Source organism: Oncorhynchus mykiss, chromosome 21 (assembly GCF_013265735.2).
Source record: "Oncorhynchus mykiss isolate Arlee chromosome 21, USDA_OmykA_1.1, whole genome shotgun sequence".
Taxonomy (NCBI): Eukaryota; Metazoa; Chordata; class Actinopteri; order Salmoniformes; family Salmonidae; genus Oncorhynchus; species Oncorhynchus mykiss.
Window position 1 is genome coordinate 64,680,052 of NC_048585.1, and position 23,521 is coordinate 64,703,572.

The 23,521-nt window shown below is 50.5% G+C and overlaps 1 protein-coding gene across 1 annotated transcript in view; it reads left to right on the forward strand.

The window, feature by feature from the left end:
• LOC110509408 (steroid 17-alpha-hydroxylase/17,20 lyase) overlaps positions 1 to 23,521 on the forward strand; it is a gene marked incomplete at its 3' end in the record, with an annotated part of 39,554 nt that overhangs the window by 14,489 nt on the left and 1,544 nt on the right. The gene's annotated exons all lie outside the window — the stretch shown is intronic.

Here is a 23,521-nt window from a genome sequence, read left to right on the forward strand (position 1 = left end):
ACCGCCCTGACTCACAGCAGGTAACTAACACAACTGACCTACCTCACCTGAACTGACCTACCTCACCTGTTATACAACAGAAAACTAACACACCTGACCTACCTCACCTGTTATAGTCCCATCCCTCACACCGCCCTGACTCACAGCAGGTAACTAACACACCTGACATACCTAACCTGTTATAGTCCCATCCCTCACACCACCCTGACTCACAGCAGGTAACTAACACACCTGACCCACCACACCTGTTATGGTCCACATCGCTCACACGTCCCTGACTCACAGCAGGTACCTAACATACCTGACCTACCTCACCTGCTATAGTCCCGTCAATCACACCGCCCTGACTCACAGCAGGTAACTAACACACCTGACCTACCTCACCTATTATAGTCCCTTGCCTCACTCCGCCCTGACTCAACTGTTATAGTCCCATCCCTTCTGACTCACAGCAGGTAACTAACACACCTGACCTACCTCACCTGTTATAGTCCCCATCCCTTCTGACTCACAGCAGGTAACTAACACACCTGACCTACCTCACCTGTTATAGTCCCATCTCTCACAGCACCCTGACTCACAAAAGAAAACTAACACACCTGACATACCTCACACCGCCCTGACTCACAGTAGATAATTAACACACCTGACCTACCTAACCTGTTATAGTCCCATCCCTCGCACCGCCCTGACTCAAAGCAGGTAACTAACACACCTGACCTACCTCACCTGTTATAGTCCCATCCCTCACACCGGCCTGATTCACAGCAGGTAACTAACACACCTGACATACCTCACCTGTTATAGTCCCATCCCTCACACCACCCTGACTCACAGCAGGTAACTAACACACCTGACATACCTCACCTGTTATAGTCCCATCCCTCACACCGCCCTGACTCACAGCAGGTAACTAACACACCTGACCTACCTCACCTGTTATAGTCTCATCCCTTCTGACTCACAGCAGGTAACTAACACACCTGACCTACCTCACCTGTTATAGTCGCATCCCTCACACCGCATTGACTCACAGCAGGTAACTAACACACCTGACCTACCTCACCTGTTATAGTCGCATCCCTCACACCGCCCTGACTCACAGTAGGTAACTAACACACATGACTTACCTCACACCGCCCTGATTCACAGTAGCTAATTAACAGAACTGACCCACCTCACCTGTTATAGTTCCATCCCTCACACCGCCCTGACTCACAGCAAGTAACTAACACACCTGAACTACCTCACCTGTTATAGTCCCCATCCCTCAAACCGCCCTGACTCACAGCAGGTAACTAACACACCTGACCTACCTCACCTGTCATTGTCCCATCCCTTCTGACTCACAGCAAGTAACTAACACACCTGACCTACCTCACGTGTTATAGTCGCATCCCTCACACCGCATTGACTCACAGCAGGTAACTAACACACCTGACCTACCTCACCTGTTATAGTCCCCATCCCTTCTGACTCACAGCAGGTAACTAACACACCTGACCTACATCACCTGTTATAGTCCCATCCCTCCCACCGCCCTGACTCAAAGCAGGTAACTAACACACCTGACCTACCTAACCTATTATAGTCCCATCCCTCACAGCACCCTGAATCACAACACAAAACTAACACACCTGACCTACCTCACCTGTTATAGTCCCATCCCTCACACCGCCCTGACTCACAGGATGTAACTAACACACCTGACATACCTCACCTGTTATAGTCCCATCCCTCACACCACCCTGACTCACAGCAGGTAACTAACACACCTGACCCACCACACCTGTTATGGTCCCCATCCCTCACACTGCCCTGACTCACAGCAGGTACCTAACATACCTGACCTACCTCACCTGTTATAGTCCCATCCCTCACACCACCCTGACTCACAGCAGGTAACTAACACACCTGACATACCTCACCTGTTATAGTCCCATCCCTCACACCGCCCTGACTCACAGCAGGTAACTAACACACCTGACCTACCTCACCTGTTATAGTCCCTTGCCTCACTCCGCCCTGACTCACAGTAGGTAACTAACACACCTGACCTACCTCAACTGTTATAGTCCCATCCCTTCTGACTCACAGCAGGTAACTAACACACCTGACCTACCTCACCTGTTATAGTCCGCATCCCTCACACGGCATTGACTCACAGCAGGTAACTAACACACCTGACCTACCTCACCTGTTATAGTCCCCATCCCTTCTGACTCACAGCAGGTAACTAACACACCTGACCTACCTAACCTGTTATAGTCCCATCCCTCGCACCGCCCTGACTCAAAGCAGGTAACTAACACACCTGACCTACCTCACCTGTTATAGTCCCATCCCTCACAGCACCCTGAATCACAACAGAAAACTAACACACCTGACCTACCTCACCTGTTATAGTCCCATCCCTCACACCGCCCTGACTCACAGCAGATAACTAACACACCTGACCTACCTCACCTGTTATAGTCGCATCCCTCACACCGCATTGACTCACAGCAGGTAACTAACACACCTGACCTACCTCACCTGTTATAGTCCATCCCTCACACCGCCCTGACTCACAGCAGGTAACTAACACACCTGACCTACCTCACCTGTTATAGTCCCATCCCTTCTGACTCACAACAGGTAACTAACACACCTGACCTACCTCACCTGTTATAGTCCCCATCCCTCACACCGCCCTGACTCACAGTAGCTAATTAACAGAACTGACCCACCTCACCTGTTATAGTTCCATCCCTCACACCGCCCTGACTCACAGCAAGTAACTAACACACCTGAACTACCTCACCTGTTATAGTCCCCATCCCTCACACCGCCCTGACTCACAGCAGGTAACTAACACACCTGACCTACCTCACCTGTCATAGTCCCCATCCCTTCTGACTCACAGCAGGAACCTAACTCACCTGAACTACCTCACCTGTTATAGTCCCCATCCCTCACACCGCCCTGACTCACAGTAGGTAACTAACACACCTGACCTACCTCACCTGTTAGAGTCCCATCCCTCACATCGCCCTGACTCACAGCAGGTAACTAACACACCTGACCTACCTCACCTGTTATAGTCGCATCCCTCACACCGCATTGACTCACAGCAGGTAACTAACACACCTGACCTACCTCACCTGTTATAGTCCCCATCCCTTCTGACTCACAGCAGGTAACTAAGACACCTGACCTACCTCACCTATTATAGTCCCATCCCTCACAGCACCCTGAATCACAACAGAAAACTAACACACCTGACCTACCTCACCTGTTATAGTCCCATCCCTCACACCGCCCTGACTCACAGCAGGTAACTAACACACCTGACATACCTCACCTGTTATAGTCCCATCCCTCACACCACCCTGACTCACAGCAGGTAACTAACACACCTGACCCACCACACCTGTTATGGTCCCCATCCCTCACACCGCCCTGACTCACAGCAGGTACCTAACATACCTGACCTACCTCACCTGCTATAGTCCCTTAAATCACACCGCCCTGACTCACAGCAGGTAACTAACACACCTGACCTACCTCATCTGTTATAGTCCCTTGCCTCACTCCGCCCTGACTCACAGTAGGTAACTAACACACCTGACCTACCTCAACTGTTATAGTCCCATCCCTTCTGACTCACAGCAGGTAACTAACACACCTGACCTACCTCACCTGTTATAGTCCCCATCCCTTCTGACTCACAGCAGGTAACTAACACACCTGACCTACCTCACCTGTTATATTCCCATCCCTCGCACCGCCCTGACTCAAAGCAGGTAACTAACACAACTGACCTACCTCACCTGTTATAGTCCCATCCCTCACAGCACCCTGACTCACAACAGAAAACTAACACACCTGACCTACCTAACCTGTTATAGTCCCATCCCTCGTACCGCCCTGACTCAAAGCAGGTAACTAACACACCTGACCTACCTCACCTGTTATAGTCCCATCCCTCACAGCACCCTGAATCACAACAGAAAACTAACACACCTGACCTACCTCACCTGTTATAGTCCCATCCCTCACACCGCCCTGACTCACAGCAGGTAACTAACACACCTGACATACCTCACCTGTTATAGTCCCATCCCTCACACCACCCTGACTCACAGCAGGTAACTAACACACCTGACATACCTCACCTGTTATAGTCCCATCCCTCACACCACCCTGACAAACAGCAGGTAACTAACACACCTGACCTACCTCACCTGTTATAGTCCCTTGCCTCACTCCGCCCTGACTCACAGTAGGTAACTAACACACCTGACCTACCTCAACTGTTATAGTCCCATCCCTTCTGACTCACAGCAGGTAACTAACACACCTGACCTACCTCACCTGTTATAGTCCCCATCCCTTCTGACTCACAGCAGGTAACTAAGACACCTGACCTACCTCACCTATTATAGTCCCATCCCTCACAGCACCCTGAATCACAACAGAAAACTAACACACCTGACCTACCTCACCTGTTATAGTCCCATCCCTCACACCGCCCTGACTCACAGCAGGTAACTAACACACCTGACATACCTCACCTGTTATAGTCCCATCCCTCACACCACCCTGACTCACAGCAGGTAACTAACACACCTGACCCACCACACCTGTTATGGTCCCCATCCCTCACACCGCCCTGACTCACAGCAGGTACCTAACATACCTGACCTACCTCACCTGCTATAGTCCCTTAAATCACACCGCCCTGACTCACAGCAGGTAACTAACACACCTGACCTACCTCATCTGTTATAGTCCCTTGCCTCACTCCGCCCTGAATCACAGTAGGTAACTAACACACCTGACCTACCTCAACTGTTATAGTCCCATCCCTTCTGACTCACAGCAGGTAACTAACACACCTGACCTACCTCACCTGTTATAGTCCCCATCCCTTCTGACTCACAGCAGGTAACTAACACACCTGACCTACCTCACCTGTTATATTCCCATCCCTCGCACCGCCCTGACTCAAAGCAGGTAACTAACACAACTGACCTACCTCACCTGTTATAGTCCCATCCCTCACAGCACCCTGACTCACAACAGAAAACTAACACACCTGACCTACCTAACCTGTTATAGTCCCATCCCTCGTACCGCCCTGACTCAAAGCAGGTAACTAACACACCTGACCTACCTCACCTGTTATAGTCCCATCCCTCACAGCACCCTGAATCACAACAGAAAACTAACACACCTGACCTACCTCACCTGTTATAGTCCCATCCCTCACACCGCCCTGACTCACAGCAGGTAACTAACACACCTGACATACCTCACCTGTTATAGTCCCATCCCTCACACCACCCTGACTCACAGCAGGTAACTAACACACCTGACATACCTCACCTGTTATAGTCCCATCCCTCACACCACCCTGACAAACAGCAGGTAACTAACACACCTGACCTACCTCACCTGTTATAGTCCCTTGCCTCACTCCGCCCTGACTCACAGTAGGTAACTAACACACCTGACCTACCTCAACTGTTATAGTCCCATCCCTTCTGACTCACAGCAGGTAACTAACACACCTGACCTACCTCACCTGTTATAGTCCCCATCCCTTCTGACTCACAGCAGGTAACTAACACACCTGACCTACCTCACCTGTTTTAGTCCCATCCCTCACAGCACCCTGACTCACAACAGAAAATTAACACACCTGACCTACCTAACCTGTTATAGTCCCATCCCTCGCACCGCCCTGACTCAAAGCAGGTAACTAACACACCTGACCTACCTCACCTGTTATAGTCGCATCCCTCACACCGCATTGACTCACAGCAGGTAACTAACACACCTGACCTACCTCACCTGTTATAGTCCCCATCCCTTCTGACTCACAGCAGGTAACTAAGACACCTGACCTACCTCACCTGTTATAGTCCCATCCCTCGCACCGCCCTGACTCAAAGCAGGTAACTAACACACCTGACCTACCTCACCTATTATAGTCCCATCCCTCACAGCACCCTGAATCACAACAGAAAACTAACACACCTGACCTACCTCACCTGTTATAGTCCCATCCCTCACACCGCCCTGACTCACAGCAGGTAACTAACACACCTGACATACCTCACCTGTTATAGTCCCATCCCTCACACCACCCTGACTCACAGCAGGTAACTAACACACCTGACCCACCACACCTGTTATGGTCCCCATCCCTCACACCGCCCTGACTCACAGCAGGTACCTAACATACCTGACCTACCTCACCTGCTATAGTCCCTTAAATCACACCGCCCTGACTCACAGCAGGTAACTAACACACCTGACCTACCTCACCTGTTATAGTCCCTTGCCTCACTCCGCCCTGACTCACAGTAGGTAACTAACACACCTGACCTACCTCAACTGTTATAGTCCCATCCCTTCTGACTCACAGCAGGTAACTAACACACCTGACCTACCTCACCTGTTATAGTCCCCATCCCTTCTGACTCACAGCAGGTAACTAACACACCTGACCTACCTCACCTGTTATAGTCCCATTCCTCGCACCGCCCTGACTCAAAGCAGGTAACTAACACACCTGACCTACCTCACCTGTTATAGTCCCATCCCTCACAGCACCCTGACTCACAACAGAAAACTAACACACCTGACCTACCTAACCTGTTATAGTCCTATCCCTCGTACCGCCCTGACTCAAAGCAGGTAACTAACACACCTGACCTACCTCACCTGTTATAGTCCCATCCCTCACAGCACCCTGAATCACAACAGAAAACTAACACACCTGACCTACCTCACCTGTTATAGTCCCATCCCTCACACCGCCCTGACTCACAGCAGGTAACTAACACACCTGACATACCTCACCTGTTATAGTCCCATCCCTCACACCACCCTGACTCACAGCAGGTAACTAACACACCTGACATACCTCACCTGTTATAGTCCCATCCCTCACACCGCCCTGACAAACAGCAGGTAACTAACACACCTGACCTACCTCACCTGTTATAGTCCCTTGCCTCACTCCGCCCTGACTCACAGTAGGTAACTAACACACCTGACCTACCTCAACTGTTATAGTCCCATCCCTTCTGACTCACAGCAGGTAACTAACACACCTGACCTACCTCACCTGTTATAGTCCCCATCCCTTCTGACTCACAGCAGGTAACTAACACACCTGACCTACCTCACCTGTTTTAGTCCCATCACTCGCACCGCCCTGACTCAAAGCAGGTAACTAACACACCTGACCTACCTCACCTGTTATAGTCCCATCCCTCACAGCACCCTGACTCACAACAGAAAACTAACACACCTGACCTACCTAACCTGTTATAGTCCCATCCCTCGCACCGCCCTGACTCAAAGCAGGTAACTAACACACCTGACCTACCTCACCTGTTATAGTCCCATCCCTCACAGCACCCTGAATCACAACAGAAAACTAACACACCTGACCTACCTCACCTGTTATAGTCCCATCCCTCACAGCACCCTGACTCACAACAGAAAAGTAACACACCTGACCTACCTAACCTGTTATAGTCCCATCCCTCGCACCGCCCTGACTCAAAGCAGGTAACTAACACACCTGACCTACCTCACCTGTTATAGTCCCATCCCTCACAGCACCCTGAATCACAACAGAAAACTAACACACCTGACCTACCTAACCTGTTATAGTCCCATCCCTCGCACCGCCCTGACTCAAAGCAGGCAACTAACACACCTGACCTACCTCACCTGTTATAGTCCCATCCTTCACAGCACCCTGAATCACAACAGAAAACTAACACACCTGACCTACCTCACCTGTTATAGTCCCATCCCTCACACCGCCCTGACTCACAGCAGGTAACTAACACACCTGACATACCTCACCTGTTATAGTCCCATCCCTCACACCACCCTGACTCACAGCAGGTAACTAACACACCTGACATACCTCACCTGTTATAGTCCCATTCCTCACACCGCCCTGACTCAAAGCAGGTAACTAACACACCTGACCTACCTCACCTGTTATAGTCCCTTGCCTCACTCCGCCCTGACTCACAGTAGGTAACTAACACACCTGACCTACCTCAACTGTTATAGTCCCATCCCTTCTGACTCACAGCAGGTAACTAACACACCTGACCTACCTAACCTGTTATAGTCCCATCCCTCGCACCGCCCTGACTCAAAGCAGGTAACTAACACACCTGACCTACCTCACCTGTTATAGTCGCATCCCTCACACCGCATTGACTCACAGCAGGTAACTAACACACCTGACCTACCTCACCTGTTATAGTCCCCATCCCTTCTGACTCACAGCAGGTAACTAAGACACCTGACCTACCTCACCTGTTATAGTCCCATCCCTCGCACCGCCCTGACTCAAAGCAGGTAACTAACACACCTGACCTACCTCACCTATTATAGTCCCATCCCTCACAGCACCCTGAATCACAACAGAAAACTAACACACCTGACCTACCTCACCTGTTATAGTCCCATCCCTCACACCGCCCTGACTCACAGCAGGTAACTAACACACCTGACATACCTCACCTGTTATAGTCCCATCCCTCACACCACCCTGACTCACAGCAGGTAACTAACACACCTGACCCACCACACCTGTTATGGTCCCCATCCCTCACACCGCCCTGACTCACAGCAGGTACCTAACATACCTGACCTACCTCACCTGCTATAGTCCCTTAAATCACACCGCCCTGACTCACAGCAGGTAACTAACACACCTGACCTACCTCACCTGTTATAGTCCCTTGCCTCACTCCGCCCTGACTCACAGTAGGTAACTAACACACCTGACCTACCTCAACTGTTATAGTCCCATCCCTTCTGACTCACAGCAGGTAACTAACACACCTGACCTACCTCACCTGTTATAGTCCCCATCCCTTCTGACTCACAGCAGGTAACTAACACACCTGACCTACCTCACCTGTTATAGTCCCATCCCTCGCACCGCCCTGACTCAAAGCAGGTAACTAACACACCTGACCTACCTCACCTGTTATAGTCCCATCCCTCACAGCACCCTGACTCACAACAGAAAACTAACACACCTGACCTACCTAACCTGTTATAGTCCCATCCCTCACAGCACCCTGAATCACAACAGAAAACTAACACACCTGACCTACCTCACCTGTTATAGTCCCATCCCTCACACCGCCCTGACTCACAGCAGGTAACTAACACACCTGACATACCTCACCTGTTATAGTCCCATCCCTCACACCACCCTGACTCACAGCAGGTAACTAACACACCTGACATACCTCACCTGTTATAGTCCCATCCCTCACACCGCCCTGACAAACAGCAGGTAACTAACACACCTGACCTACCTCACCTGTTATAGTCCCTTGCCTCACTCCGCCCTGACTCACAGTAGGTAACTAACACACCTGACCTACCTCAACTGTTATAGTCCCATCCCTTCTGACTCACAGCAGGTAACTAACACACCTGACCTACCTCACCTGTTATAGTCCCCATCCCTTCTGACTCACAGCAGGTAACTAACACACCTGACCTACCTCACCTGTTTTAGTCCCATCACTCGCACCGCCCTGACTCAAAGCAGGTAACTAACACACCTGACCTACCTCACCTGTTATAGTCCCATCCCTCACAGCACCCTGACTCACAACAGAAAACTAACACACCTGACCTACCTAACCTGTTATAGTCCCATCCCTCGCACCGCCCTGACTCAAAGCAGGTAAGTAACACACCTGACCTACCTCACCTGTTATAGTCCCATCCCTCACAGCACCCTGAATCACAACATAAAACTAACACACCTGACCTACCTCACCTGTTATAGTCCCATCCCTCACAGCACCCTGACTCACAACAGAAAAGTAACACACCTGACCTACCTAACCTGTTATAGTCCCATCCCTCGCACCGCCCTGACTCAAAGCAGGTAACTAACACACCTGACCTACCTCACCTGTTATAGTCCCATCCCTCACAGCACCCTGAATCACAACAGAAAACTAACACACCTGACCTACCTAACCTGTTATAGTCCCATCCCTCGCACCGCCCTGACTCAAAGCAGGCAACTAACACACCTGACCTACCTCACCTGTTATAGTCCCATCCTTCACAGCACCCTGAATCACAACAGAAAACTAACACACCTGACCTACCTCACCTGTTATAGTCCCATCCCTCACACCGCCCTGACTCACAGCAGGTAACTAACACACCTGACATACCTCACCTGTTATAGTCCCATCCCTCACACCACCCTGACTCACAGCAGGTAACTAACACACCTGACATACCTCACCTGTTATAGTCCCATTCCTCACACCGCCCTGACTCAAAGCAGGTAACTAACACACCTGACCTACCTCACCTGTTATAGTCCCTTGCCTCACTCCGCCCTGACTCACAGTAGGTAACTAACACACCTGACCTACCTCAACTGTTATAGTCCCATCCCTTCTGACTCACAGCAGGTAACTAACACACCTGACCTACCTCACCTGTTATAGTCCCCATCCCTTCTGACTCACAGCAGGTAACTAACACACCTGACCTACCTCACCTGTTATAGTCCCCATCCCTTCTGACTCACAGCAGGTAACTAACACACCTGACCTACCTCACCTGTTATAGTCCCATCCCTCACACCACCCTGACTCACAGCAGGTAACTAACACACCTGACATACCTCACCTGTTATAGTCCCATTCCTCACACCGCCCTGACTCAAAGCAGGTAACTAACACACCTGACCTACCTCACCTGTTATAGTCCCTTGCCTCACTCCGCCCTGACTCACAGTAGGTAACTAACACACCTGACCTACCTCAACTGTTATAGTCCCATCCCTTCTGACTCACAGCAGGTAACTAACACACCTGACCTACCTCACCTGTTATAGTCCCCATCCCTTCTGACTCACAGCAGGTAACTAACACACCTGACCTACCTCACCTGTTATAGTCCCCATCCCTTCTGACTCACAACAGAAAACTAACACACCTGACCTACCTCACCTGTTATAGTCCCATCCCTCACACCGCCCTGACTCACAGCAGGTAACTAACACACCTGACATACCTCACCTGTTATAGTCCCATCCCTCACACCACCCTGACTCACAGCAGGTAACTAACACACCTGACATACCTCACCTGTTATAGTCCCATCCCTCACACCGCCCTGACAAACAGCAGGTAACTAACACACCTGACCTACCTCACCTGTTATAGTCCCTTGCCTCACTCCGCCCTGACTCACAGTAGGTAACTAACACACCTGACCTACCTCAACTGTTATAGTCCCATCCCTTCTGACTCACAGCAGGTAACTAACACACCTGACCTACCTCACCTGTTATAGTCCCCATCCCTTCTGACTCACAGCAGGTAACTAACACACCTGACCTACCTCACCTGTTTTAGTCCCATCACTCGCACCGCCCTGACTCAAAGCAGGTAACTAACACACCTGACCTACCTCACCTGTTATAGTCCCATCCCTCACAGCACCCTGACTCACAACAGAAAACTAACACACCTGACCTACCTAACCTGTTATAGTCCCAACCCTCGCACCGCCCTGACTCAAAGCAGGTAACTAACACACCTGACCTACCTCACCTGTTATAGTCGCATCCCTCACACCGCATTGACTCACAGCAGGTAACTAACACACCTGACCTACCTCACCTGTTATAGTCCCCATCCCTTCTGACTAACAGCAGGTAACTAAGACACCTGACCTACCTCACCTGTTATAGTCCCATCCCTCGCACCGCCCTGACTCAAAGCAGGTAACTAACACACCTGACCTACCTCACCTGTTATAGTCCCATCCCTCACAGCACCCTGAATCACAACAGAAAACTAACACACCTGACCTACCTCACCTGTTATAGTCCCATCCCTCACAGCACCCTGACTCACAACAGAAAACTAACACACCTGACCTACCTAACCTGTTATAGTCCCATCCCTCGCACCGCCCTGACTCAAAGCAGGTAACTAACACACCTGACCTACCTCACCTGTTATAGTCCCATCCCTCACAGCACCCTGAATCACAACAGAAAACTAACACACCTGACCTACCTCACCTGTTATAGTCCCATCCCTCACACCGCCCTGACTCACAGCAGGTAACTAACACACCTGACATACCTCACCTGTTATAGTCCCATCCCTCACACCACCCTGACTCACAGCAGGTAACTAACACACCTGACATACCTCACCTGTTATAGTCCCATTCCTCACACCGCCCTGACTCAAAGCAGGTAACTAACACACCTGACCTACCTCACCTGTTATAGTCCCTTGCCTCACTCCGCCCTGACTCACAGCAGGTAACTAACACACCTGACCTACCTCACCTGTTATAGTCCCCATCCCTTCTGACTCACAGCAGGTAACTAACACACCTGACCTACCTCACCTGTTATAGTCCCCATCCCTTCTGACTCACAACAGAAAACTAACACACCTGACCTACCTCACCTGTTATAGTCCCATCCCTCACACCGCCCTGACTCACAGCAGGTAACTAACACACCTGACATACCTCACCTGTTATAGTCCCATCCCTCACACCACCCTGACTCACAGCAGGTAACTAACACACCTGACATACCTCACCTGTTATAGTCCCATCCCTCACACCGCCCTGACAAACAGCAGGTAACTAACACACCTGACCTACCTCACCTGTTATAGTCCCTTGCCTCACTCCGCCCTGACTCACAGTAGGTAACTAACACACCTGACCTACCTCAACTGTTATAGTCCCATCCCTTCTGACTCACAGCAGGTAACTAACACACCTGACCTACCTAACCTGTTATAGTCCCATCCCTCGCACCGCCCTGACTCAAAGCAGGTAACTAACACACCTGACCTACCTCACCTGTTATAGTCCCATCCCTCACAGCACCCTGAATCACAACAGAAAACTAACACACCTGACCTACCTCACCTGTTATAGTCCCATCCCTCACAGCACCCTGACTCACAACAGAAAACTAACACACCTGACCTACCTAACCTGTTATAGTCCCATCCCTCGCACCGCCCTGACTCAAAGCAGGTAACTAACACACCTGACCTACCTCACCTGTTATAGTCCCATCCCTCACAGCACCCTGAATCACAACAGAAAACTAACACACCTGACCTACCTCACCTGTTATAGTCCCATCCCTCACACCGCCCTGACTCACAGCAGGTAACTAACACACCTGACATACCTCACCTGTTATAGTCCCATCCCTCACACCACCCTGACTCACAGCAGGTAACTAACACACCTGACCTACCTCACCTGTTATAGTCCCTTGCCTCACTCCGCCCTGACTCACAGTAGGTAACTAACACACCTGACCTACCTCAACTGTTATAGTCCCATCCCTTCTGACTCACAGCAGGTAACTAACACACCTGACCTACCTCACCTGTTATAGTCCCCATCCCTTCTGACTCACAGCAGGTAACTAACACACCTGACCTACCTCACCTGTTATAGTCCCCATCCCTTCTGACTCACAACAGAAAACCAACACACCTGACCTACCTCACCTGTTATAGTCCCATCCCTCACACCGCCCTGACTCACAGCAGGTAACTAACACACCTGACATACCTCACCTGTTATAGTCCCATCCCTCACAACGCCCTGACTCACAGCAGGTAACTAACACACCTGACCTACCTCACCTGTTATAGTCCCTTGCCTCACTCCGCCCTGACTCACAGTAGGTAACTAACACACCTGACCTACCTCACCTGTTATAGTCCCTTGCCTCACTCCGCCCTGACTCACAGTAGGTAACTAACACACCTGACCTACCTCAACTGTTATAGTCCCATCCCTTCTGACTCACAGCAGGTAACTAACACACCTGACCTACCTCACCTGTTATAGTCCCCATCCCTTCTGACTCACAGCAGGTAACTAACACACCTGACCTACCTCACCTGTTATAGTCCCATCCCTCGCACCACCCTGACTCAAAGCAGGTAACTAACACACCTGACCTACCTCACCTGTTATAGTCCCATCCCTCACAGCACCCTGACTCACAACAGAAAACTAACACACCTGACCTACCAAACCTGTTATAGTCCCATCCCTCGCACCGCCCTGACTAAAAGCAGGTAACTAACACACCTGACCTACCTCACCTGTTATAGTCCCATCCCTCACAGCACCCTGAATCACAACAGAAAACTAACACACCTGACCTACCTAACCTGTTATAGTCCCATCCCTCGCACCGCCCTGACTCAAAGCAGGTAACTAACACACCTGACCTACCTCACCTGTTATAGTCCCATCCCTCACAGCACCCTGAATCACAACAGAAAACTAACACACCTGACCTACCTCACCTGTTATAGTCCCATCCCTCACAGCACCCTGACTCACAACAGAAAACTAACACACCTGACCTACCTAACCTGTTATAGTCCCAACCCTCGCACCGCCCTGACTCAAAGCAGGTAACTAACACACCTGACCTACCTCACCTGTTATAGTCCCATCCCTCACAGCACCCTGAATCACAACAGAAAACTAACACACCTGACCTACCTCACCTGTTATAGTCCCATCCCTCACACCGCCCTGACTCACAGCAGGTAACTAACACACCTGACATACCTCACCTGTTATAGTCCCATCCCTCACACCACCCTGACTCACAGCAGGTAACTAACACACCTGACATACCTCACCTGTTATAGTCCCATTCCTCACACCGCCCTGACTCAAAGCAGGTAACTAACACACCTGACCTACCTCACCTGTTATAGTCCCTTGCCTCACTCCGCCCTGACTCACAGTAGGTAACTAACACACCTGACCTACCTCAACTGTTATAGTCCCATCCCTTCTGACTCACAGCAGGTAACTAACACACCTGACCTACCTCACCTGTTATAGTCCCCATCCCTTCTGACTCACAGCAGGTAACTAACACACCTGACCTACCTAACCTGTTATAGTCCCATCCCTCGCACCGCCCTGACTCAAAGCAGGTAACTAACACACCTGACCTACCTCACCTGTTATAGTCCCATCCCTCACAGCACCCTGAATCACAACAGAAAACTAACACACCTGACCTACCTCACCTGTTATAGTCCCATCCCTCGCACCGCCCTGACTCAAAGCAGGTAACTAACACACCTGACCTACCTCACCTGTTATAGTCCCATCCCTCACAGCACCCTGACTCACAACAGAAAACTAACACACCTGACCTACCTAACCTGTTATAGTCCCATCCCTCGCACCGCCCTGACTCAAAGCAGGTAACTAACACACCTGACCTACCTCGCCTGTTATAGTCCCATCCCTCACAGCACCCTGAATCACAACAGAAAACTAACACACCTGACCTACCTCACCTGTTATAGTCCCATCCCTCACACCGCCCTGACTCACAGCAGGTAATTAACACACCTGACCTACCTCACCTGTTATAGTCCCATCTCTCACACTGCCCTGACTCACAGCAGGTAACTAACACACCTGACATACCTCACCTGTTATAGTCCCATCCCTCACACCACCCTGACTCACAGCAGGTAACTAACACACCTGACATACCTCACCTGTTATAGTCCCATCCCTCACAACGCCCTGACTCACAGCAGGTAACTAACACACCTGACCTACCTCACCTGTTATAGTCCCTTGCCTCACTCCGCCCTGACTCACAGTAGGTAACTAACACACCTGACCTACCTCACCTGTTATAGTCCCTTGCCTCACTCCGCCCTGACTCACAGTAGGTAACTAACACACCTGACCTACCTCAACTGTTATAGTCCCATCCCTTCTGACTCACAGCAGGTAACTAACACACCTGACCTACCTCACCTGTTATAGTCCCCATCCCTTCTGACTCACAGCAGGTAACTAACACACCTGACCTACCTCACCTGTTATAGTTCCATCCCTCGCACCACCCTGACTCAAAGCAGGTAACTAACACACCTGACCTACCTCACCTGTTATAGTCCCATCCCTCACAGCACCCTGACTCACAACAGAAAACTAACACACCTGACCTACCAAACCTGTTATAGTCCCATCCCTCGCACCGCCCTGACTAAAAGCAGGTAACTAACACACCTGACCTACCTCACCTGTTATAGTCCCATCCCTCACAGCACCCTGAATCACAACAGAAAACTAACACATCTGACATACCTCACCTGTTATAGTCCCATCCCTCACACCACCCTGACTCACAGCAGGTAACTAACACACCTGACATACCTCACCTGTTATAGTCCCATCCCTCACACCGCCCTGACTCACAGCAGGTAACTAACACACCTGACCTACCTCACCTGTTATAGTCCCATCCCTTCTGACTCACAGCAGGTAACTAACACACCTGACCTACCTCACCTGTTATAGTCGCATCCCTCACACCGCATTGACTCAAAGCAGGTAACTAACACACCTGACCTACCTCACCTGTTATAGTCCATCCCTCACACCGCCCTGACTCACAGCAGGTAACTAACACACCTGACCTACCTCACCTGTTATAGTCCCCATCCCTCACACCGCCCTGACTCACAGTAGGTAACTAACACAACTGACCCACCTCACCTGTTATAGTCCCATCCCTCACACCGCCCTGACTCACAGCAAGTAACTAACATACCTGAACTATCTCACCTGTTATAGTCCCCATCCCTCACACCGCCCTGACTCACAGTAGCTAATTAACACAACTGACCCACCTCACCTGTTATAGTCCCATCCCTCACACCGCCCTGACTCACAGCAAGTAACTAACACACCTGAACTATCTCACCTGTTATAGTCCCCATCCCTCACACCGCCCTGACTCACAGCAGGTAACTAACACACCTGACCTACCTCACCTGTCATAGTCCCATCGCTTCTGACTCACAGCAGGAACCTAACACACCTGACCTACCTCACCTGCTATAGTCCCGTAAATCACACCGCCCTGACTCACAGCAGGTAACTAACACACCTGACCTACCTCACCTATTATAGTCCCTTTCCTCACTCCGCCCTGACTCACAGTAGGTAACTAACACACCTGACCTACCTCAACTGTTATAGTCCCCATCCCTTCTGACTCACAGCAGGTAACTAACACACCTGACCTACCTCACCTGTTATAGTCCCATCCCTCGCACCGCCCTGACTCAAAGCAGGTAACTAACACACCTGACCTACCTCACCTGTTATAGTCCCATCCCTCACACCACCCTGACTCACAGCAGGTAACTAACACACCTGACCCACCACACCTGTTATGGTCCCCATCCCTCAAACCGCCCTGACTCACAGCAGGTACCTTACATACCTGACCTTCCACACCGGCTATAGTCCCGTCAATCACACCGCCCTGACTCACAGCAGGTAACTAACACACCTGACCTACCTCACCTATTATAGTCCCTTGCCTCACTCCGCCCTGACTCAACTGTTATAGTCCCATCCCTTCTGACTCACAGCAGGTAACTAACACACCTGACCTACCTCACCTGTTATAGTCCCCATCCCTTCTGACTCACAGCAGGCAACTAACACACCTAACCTACCTCACCTGTTATAGTCCCATCCCTCGCACCGCCCTGACTCAAAGCAGGTAACTAACACAACTGACCTACCTCACCTGTTATAGTCCCATCCCTCACAGCACCCTGACTCACAAAAGAAAACTAACACACCTGACATACCTCACCTGTTATAGTCCCATCCCTCACACTGCCCTGACTCACAGCAGGTAACTAACACACCTCACCTACCTCACCTGTTATAGTCCCATCCCTCACACCGCCCTGACTCACAGCAGGTAACTAACACACCTGACCTACCTCACCTGTTATAGTCCCATCCCTTCTGACTCACAGCAGGTAACTAACACACCTGACCTACCTCACCTGTTATAGTCGCATCCCTCACACCGCATTGACTCACAGCAGGTAACTAACACACCTGACCTACCTCACCTGTTATAGTCCATCCCTCACACCGCCCTGACTCACAGCAGGTAACTAACACACCTGACCTACCTCACCTGTTATAGTCCCATCCCTTCTGACTCACAACAGGTAACTAACACACCTGACCTACCTCACCTGTTATAGTCCCCATCCCTCACACCACCCTGACTCACAGTAGGTAACTAACACACCTGACCTACCTCACACCGCCCTGACTCACAGTAGATAATTAACACAACTGACCCACCTCACCTGTTATAGTTCCATCCCTCACACTGCCCTGACTCACAGCAAGTAACTAACACACCTGAACTATCTCACCTGTTATAGTCCCTTGCCTCACTCCGCCCTGACTCACAGTAGGTAACTAACACACCTGACCTACCTCAACTGTTATAGTCCCATCCCTTCTGACTCACAGCAGGTAACTAACACACCTGACCTACCTCACCTGTTATAGTCCCCATCCCTTCTGACTCACAGCAGGTAACTAACACACCTGACCTACCTAACCTGTTATAGTCCCATCCCTCGCACCGCCCTGACTCAAAGCAGGTAACTAACACACCTGACCTACCTCACCTGTTATAGTCCCATCCCTCACAGCACCCTGAATCACAACAGAAAACTAACACACCTGACCTACCTCACCTGTTATAGTCCCATCCCTCGCACCGCCCTGACTCAAAGCAGGTAACTAACACACCTGACCTACCTCACCTGTTATAGTCCCATCCCTCACAGCACCCTGACTCACAACAGAAAACTAACACACCTGACCTACCTAACCTGTTATAGTCCCATCCCTCGCACCGCCCTGACTCAAAGCAGGTAACTAACACACCTGACCTACCTCGCCTGTTATAGTCCCATCCCTCACAGCACCCTGAATCACAACAGAAAACTAACACACCTGACCTACCTCACCTGTTATAGTCCCATCCCTCACACCGCCCTGACTCACAGCAGGTAATTAACACACCTGACCTACCTCACCTGTTATAGTCCCATCTCTCACACTGCCCTGACTCACAGCAGGTAACTAACACACCTGACATACCTCACCTGTTATAGTCCCATCCCTCACACCACCCTGACTCACAGCAGGTAACTAACACACCTGACATACCTCACCTGTTATAGTCCCATCCCTCACAACGCCCTGACTCACAGCAGGTAACTAACACACCTGACCTACCTCACCTGTTATAGTCCCTTGCCTCACTCCGCCCTGACTCACAGTAGGTAACTAACACACCTGACCTACCTCACCTGTTATAGTCCCTTGCCTCACTCCGCCCTGACTCACAGTAGGTAACTAACACACCTGACCTACCTCAACTGTTATAGTCCCATCCCTTCTGACTCACAGCAGGTAACTAACACACCTGACCTACCTCACCTGTTATAGTCCCCATCCCTTCTGACTCACAGCAGGTAACTAACACACCTGACCTACCTCACCTGTTATAGTTCCATCCCTCGCACCACCCTGACTCAAAGCAGGTAACTAACACACCTGACCTACCTCACCTGTTATAGTCCCATCCCTCACAGCACCCTGACTCACAACAGAAAACTAACACACCTGACCTACCAAACCTGTTATAGTCCCATCCCTCGCACCGCCCTGACTAAAAGCAGGTAACTAACACACCTGACCTACCTCACCTGTTATAGTCCCATCCCTCACAGCACCCTGAATCACAACAGAAAACTAACACATCTGACATACCTCACCTGTTATAGTCCCATCCCTCACACCACCCTGACTCACAGCAGGTAACTAACACACCTGACATACCTCACCTGTTATAGTCCCATCCCTCACACCGCCCTGACTCACAGCAGGTAACTAACACACCTGACCTACCTCACCTGTTATAGTCCCATCCCTTCTGACTCACAGCAGGTAACTAACACACCTGACCTACCTCACCTGTTATAGTCGCATCCCTCACACCGCATTGACTCAAAGCAGGTAACTAACACACCTGACCTACCTCACCTGTTATAGTCCATCCCTCACACCGCCCTGACTCACAGCAGGTAACTAACACACCTGACCTACCTCACCTGTTATAGTCCCCATCCCTCACACCGCCCTGACTCACAGTAGGTAACTAACACAACTGACCCACCTCACCTGTTATAGTCCCATCCCTCACACCGCCCTGACTCACAGCAAGTAACTAACACACCTGAACTATCTCACCTGTTATAGTCCCCATCCCTCACACCGCCCTGACTCACAGTAGCTAATTAACACAACTGACCCACCTCACCTGTTATAGTCCCATCCCTCACACCGCCCTGACTCACAGCAAGTAACTAACACACCTGAACTATCTCACCTGTTATAGTCCCCATCCCTCACACCGCCCTGACTCACAGCAGGTAACTAACACACCTGACCTACCTCACCTGTCATAGTCCCATCGCTTCTGACTCACAGCAGGAACCTAACACACCTGACCTACCTCACCTGCTATAGTCCCGTAAATCACACCGCCCTGACTCACAGCAGGTAACTAACACACCTGACCTACCTCACCTATTATAGTCCCTTTCCTCACTCCGCCCTGACTCACAGTAGGTAACTAACACACCTGACCTACCTCAACTGTTATAGTCCCCATCCCTTCTGACTCACAGCAGGTAACTAACACACCTGACCTACCTCACCTGTTATAGTCCCATCCCTCGCACCGCCCTGACTCAAAGCAGGTAACTAACACACCTGACCTACCTCACCTGTTATAGTCCCATCCCTCACACCACCCTGACTCACAGCAGGTAACTAACACACCTGACCCACCACACCTGTTATGGTCCCCATCCCTCAAACCGCCCTGACTCACAGCAGGTACCTTACATACCTGACCTTCCACACCGGCTATAGTCCCGTCAATCACACCGCCCTGACTCACAGCAGGTAACTAACACACCTGACCTACCTCACCTATTATAGTCCCTTGCCTCACTCCGCCCTGACTCAACTGTTATAGTCCCATCCCTTCTGACTCACAGCAGGTAACTAACACACCTGACCTACCTCACCTGTTATAGTCCCCATCCCTTCTGACTCACAGCAGGCAACTAACACACCTAACCTACCTCACCTGTTATAGTCCCATCCCTCGCACCGCCCTGACTCAAAGCAGGTAACTAACACAACTGACCTACCTCACCTGTTATAGTCCCATCCCTCACAGCACCCTGACTCACAAAAGAAAACTAACACACCTGACATACCTCACCTGTTATAGTCCCATCCCTCACACTGCCCTGACTCACAGCAGGTAACTAACACACCTCACCTACCTCACCTGTTATAGTCCCATCCCTCACACCGCCCTGACTCACAGCAGGTAACTAACACACCTGACCTACCTCACCTGTTATAGTCCCATCCCTTCTGACTCACAGCAGGTAACTAACACACCTGACCTACCTCACCTGTTATAGTCGCATCCCTCACACCGCATTGACTCACAGCAGGTAACTAACACACCTGACCTACCTCACCTGTTATAGTCCATCCCTCACACCGCCGTGACTCACGGCAGGTAACTAACACACCTGACCTACCTCACCTGTTATAGTCCCATCCCTTCTGACTCACAACAGGTAACTAACACACCTGACCTACCTCACCTGTTATAGTCCCCATCCCTCACACCACCCTGACTCACAGTAGGTAACTAACACACCTGACCTACCTCACACCGCCCTGACTCACAGTAGATAATTAACACAACTGACCCACCTCACCTGTTATAGTTCCATCCCTCACACTGCCCTGACTCACAGCAAGTAACTAACACACCTGAACTATCTCACCTGTTATAGTCCCCATCCCTCACACCGCCTTGACTCACAGCAGGTAACTAACACACCTGACCTACCTCACCTGTCATAGTCCCATCCCTTCTGACTCACAGCAGGAACCTAACACACCTGAACTACCTCACCTGTTATAGTCCCCATCCCTCACACCGCCCTGACTCACAGTATGTAACTAACACACCTGACCTACCTCACCTGTTATAGTCTCCATCCCTCACACCGCCCTGACTCACAGCAGGTAACTAACACACCTGAACTACCTCACCTATTATAGTCCCATCCCTTCTGACTCACAGCAGGAACCTAACACACCTGACCTAGCTTACCTGTATAGTCCCATCCCTCACACCGCCCTGACTGACAGTAGGTAACTAACACACCGGACCTACCTCACCTGTTATAGTCCCATCCCTCATACCACCCTGACTCACAGCAGGTAACTAACACACCTGACCTACCTCACCTGTTATCGTCCCATCCCTTCTGACTCACAGCAGGTACCTAACATACCTGACCTACCTCACCTGTTATGGTCCCCATCCCTCACACCGAACTGACTCACAGTAGGTAACTAACACACCTGACCTACCTCAACTGTTATAGTCCCCATCCCTTCTGACTCACAGCAGGTACCTAACACACCTGACCTACCTCACCTGTTATAGTCCCATCCCTTCTGAATCACAGCAGGTAACTAACACACCTGACCTACCTCACCTGTTATAGTCCCCATGCCTTCTGACTCACAGCAGGTAACTAACACACCTGACCTACCTCACCTGTTATAGTCCCATCCCTTACACCGCCCTGACTCACAGCAGGTAACTAACACACATGACCTACCTCACCTGTTATAGTCCCCATCCCTCACACCGCCCTGACTCACAGCAGGTAACTAACACACATGACCTACCTCACCTGTTATAGTCCCATCCCTTCTGACTCACTGCAGGAACCTAACACACCTGACCTAGCTTACCTGTATAGTCCCATCTCTCACACCGCCCTGACTCACAGTAGGTAACTAACACACCGGACCTACCTCACCTGTTATAGTCCCATCCATCACACCGCCCTGACTCACAGCAAGTAACTAACACACCTGACCTACCTCACCTGTTATAGTCCCATCCCTTCTGACTCACAGCAGGTAACTAACACCTAACCCTAACCCTACAGCATAATACAGCACACTGCAGCATACTACAGCACACTACAGCACACTACAGCACACTACAGCAAACTACCGCATACTACAGAATACTAAAGCACACTACAGCATACTACAGCATACTGCAGCACACTACAGCACACTACAGTATACTACAGTACACTACAGCACACTACAGCACACTACAGGATACTACAGCATACTACAGCATACTGCAGCACACTACAGCACACTACATTACACTACAGCACACTACAGCACACTACAGCACACTACAGCGTACTACAGCACACTACAGCATACTACAGCGTACTACAGCACACTACAGCATACTACAGCGTACTACAGCACACTACAGCATACTACAGCATACTACAGCATACTACAGCACACTACATCATACTACAGCACACTACAGCACACTACAGCATACTACATCACACTACAGCATACTACAGCATACTACAGCACACTACAGCATACTACAGCA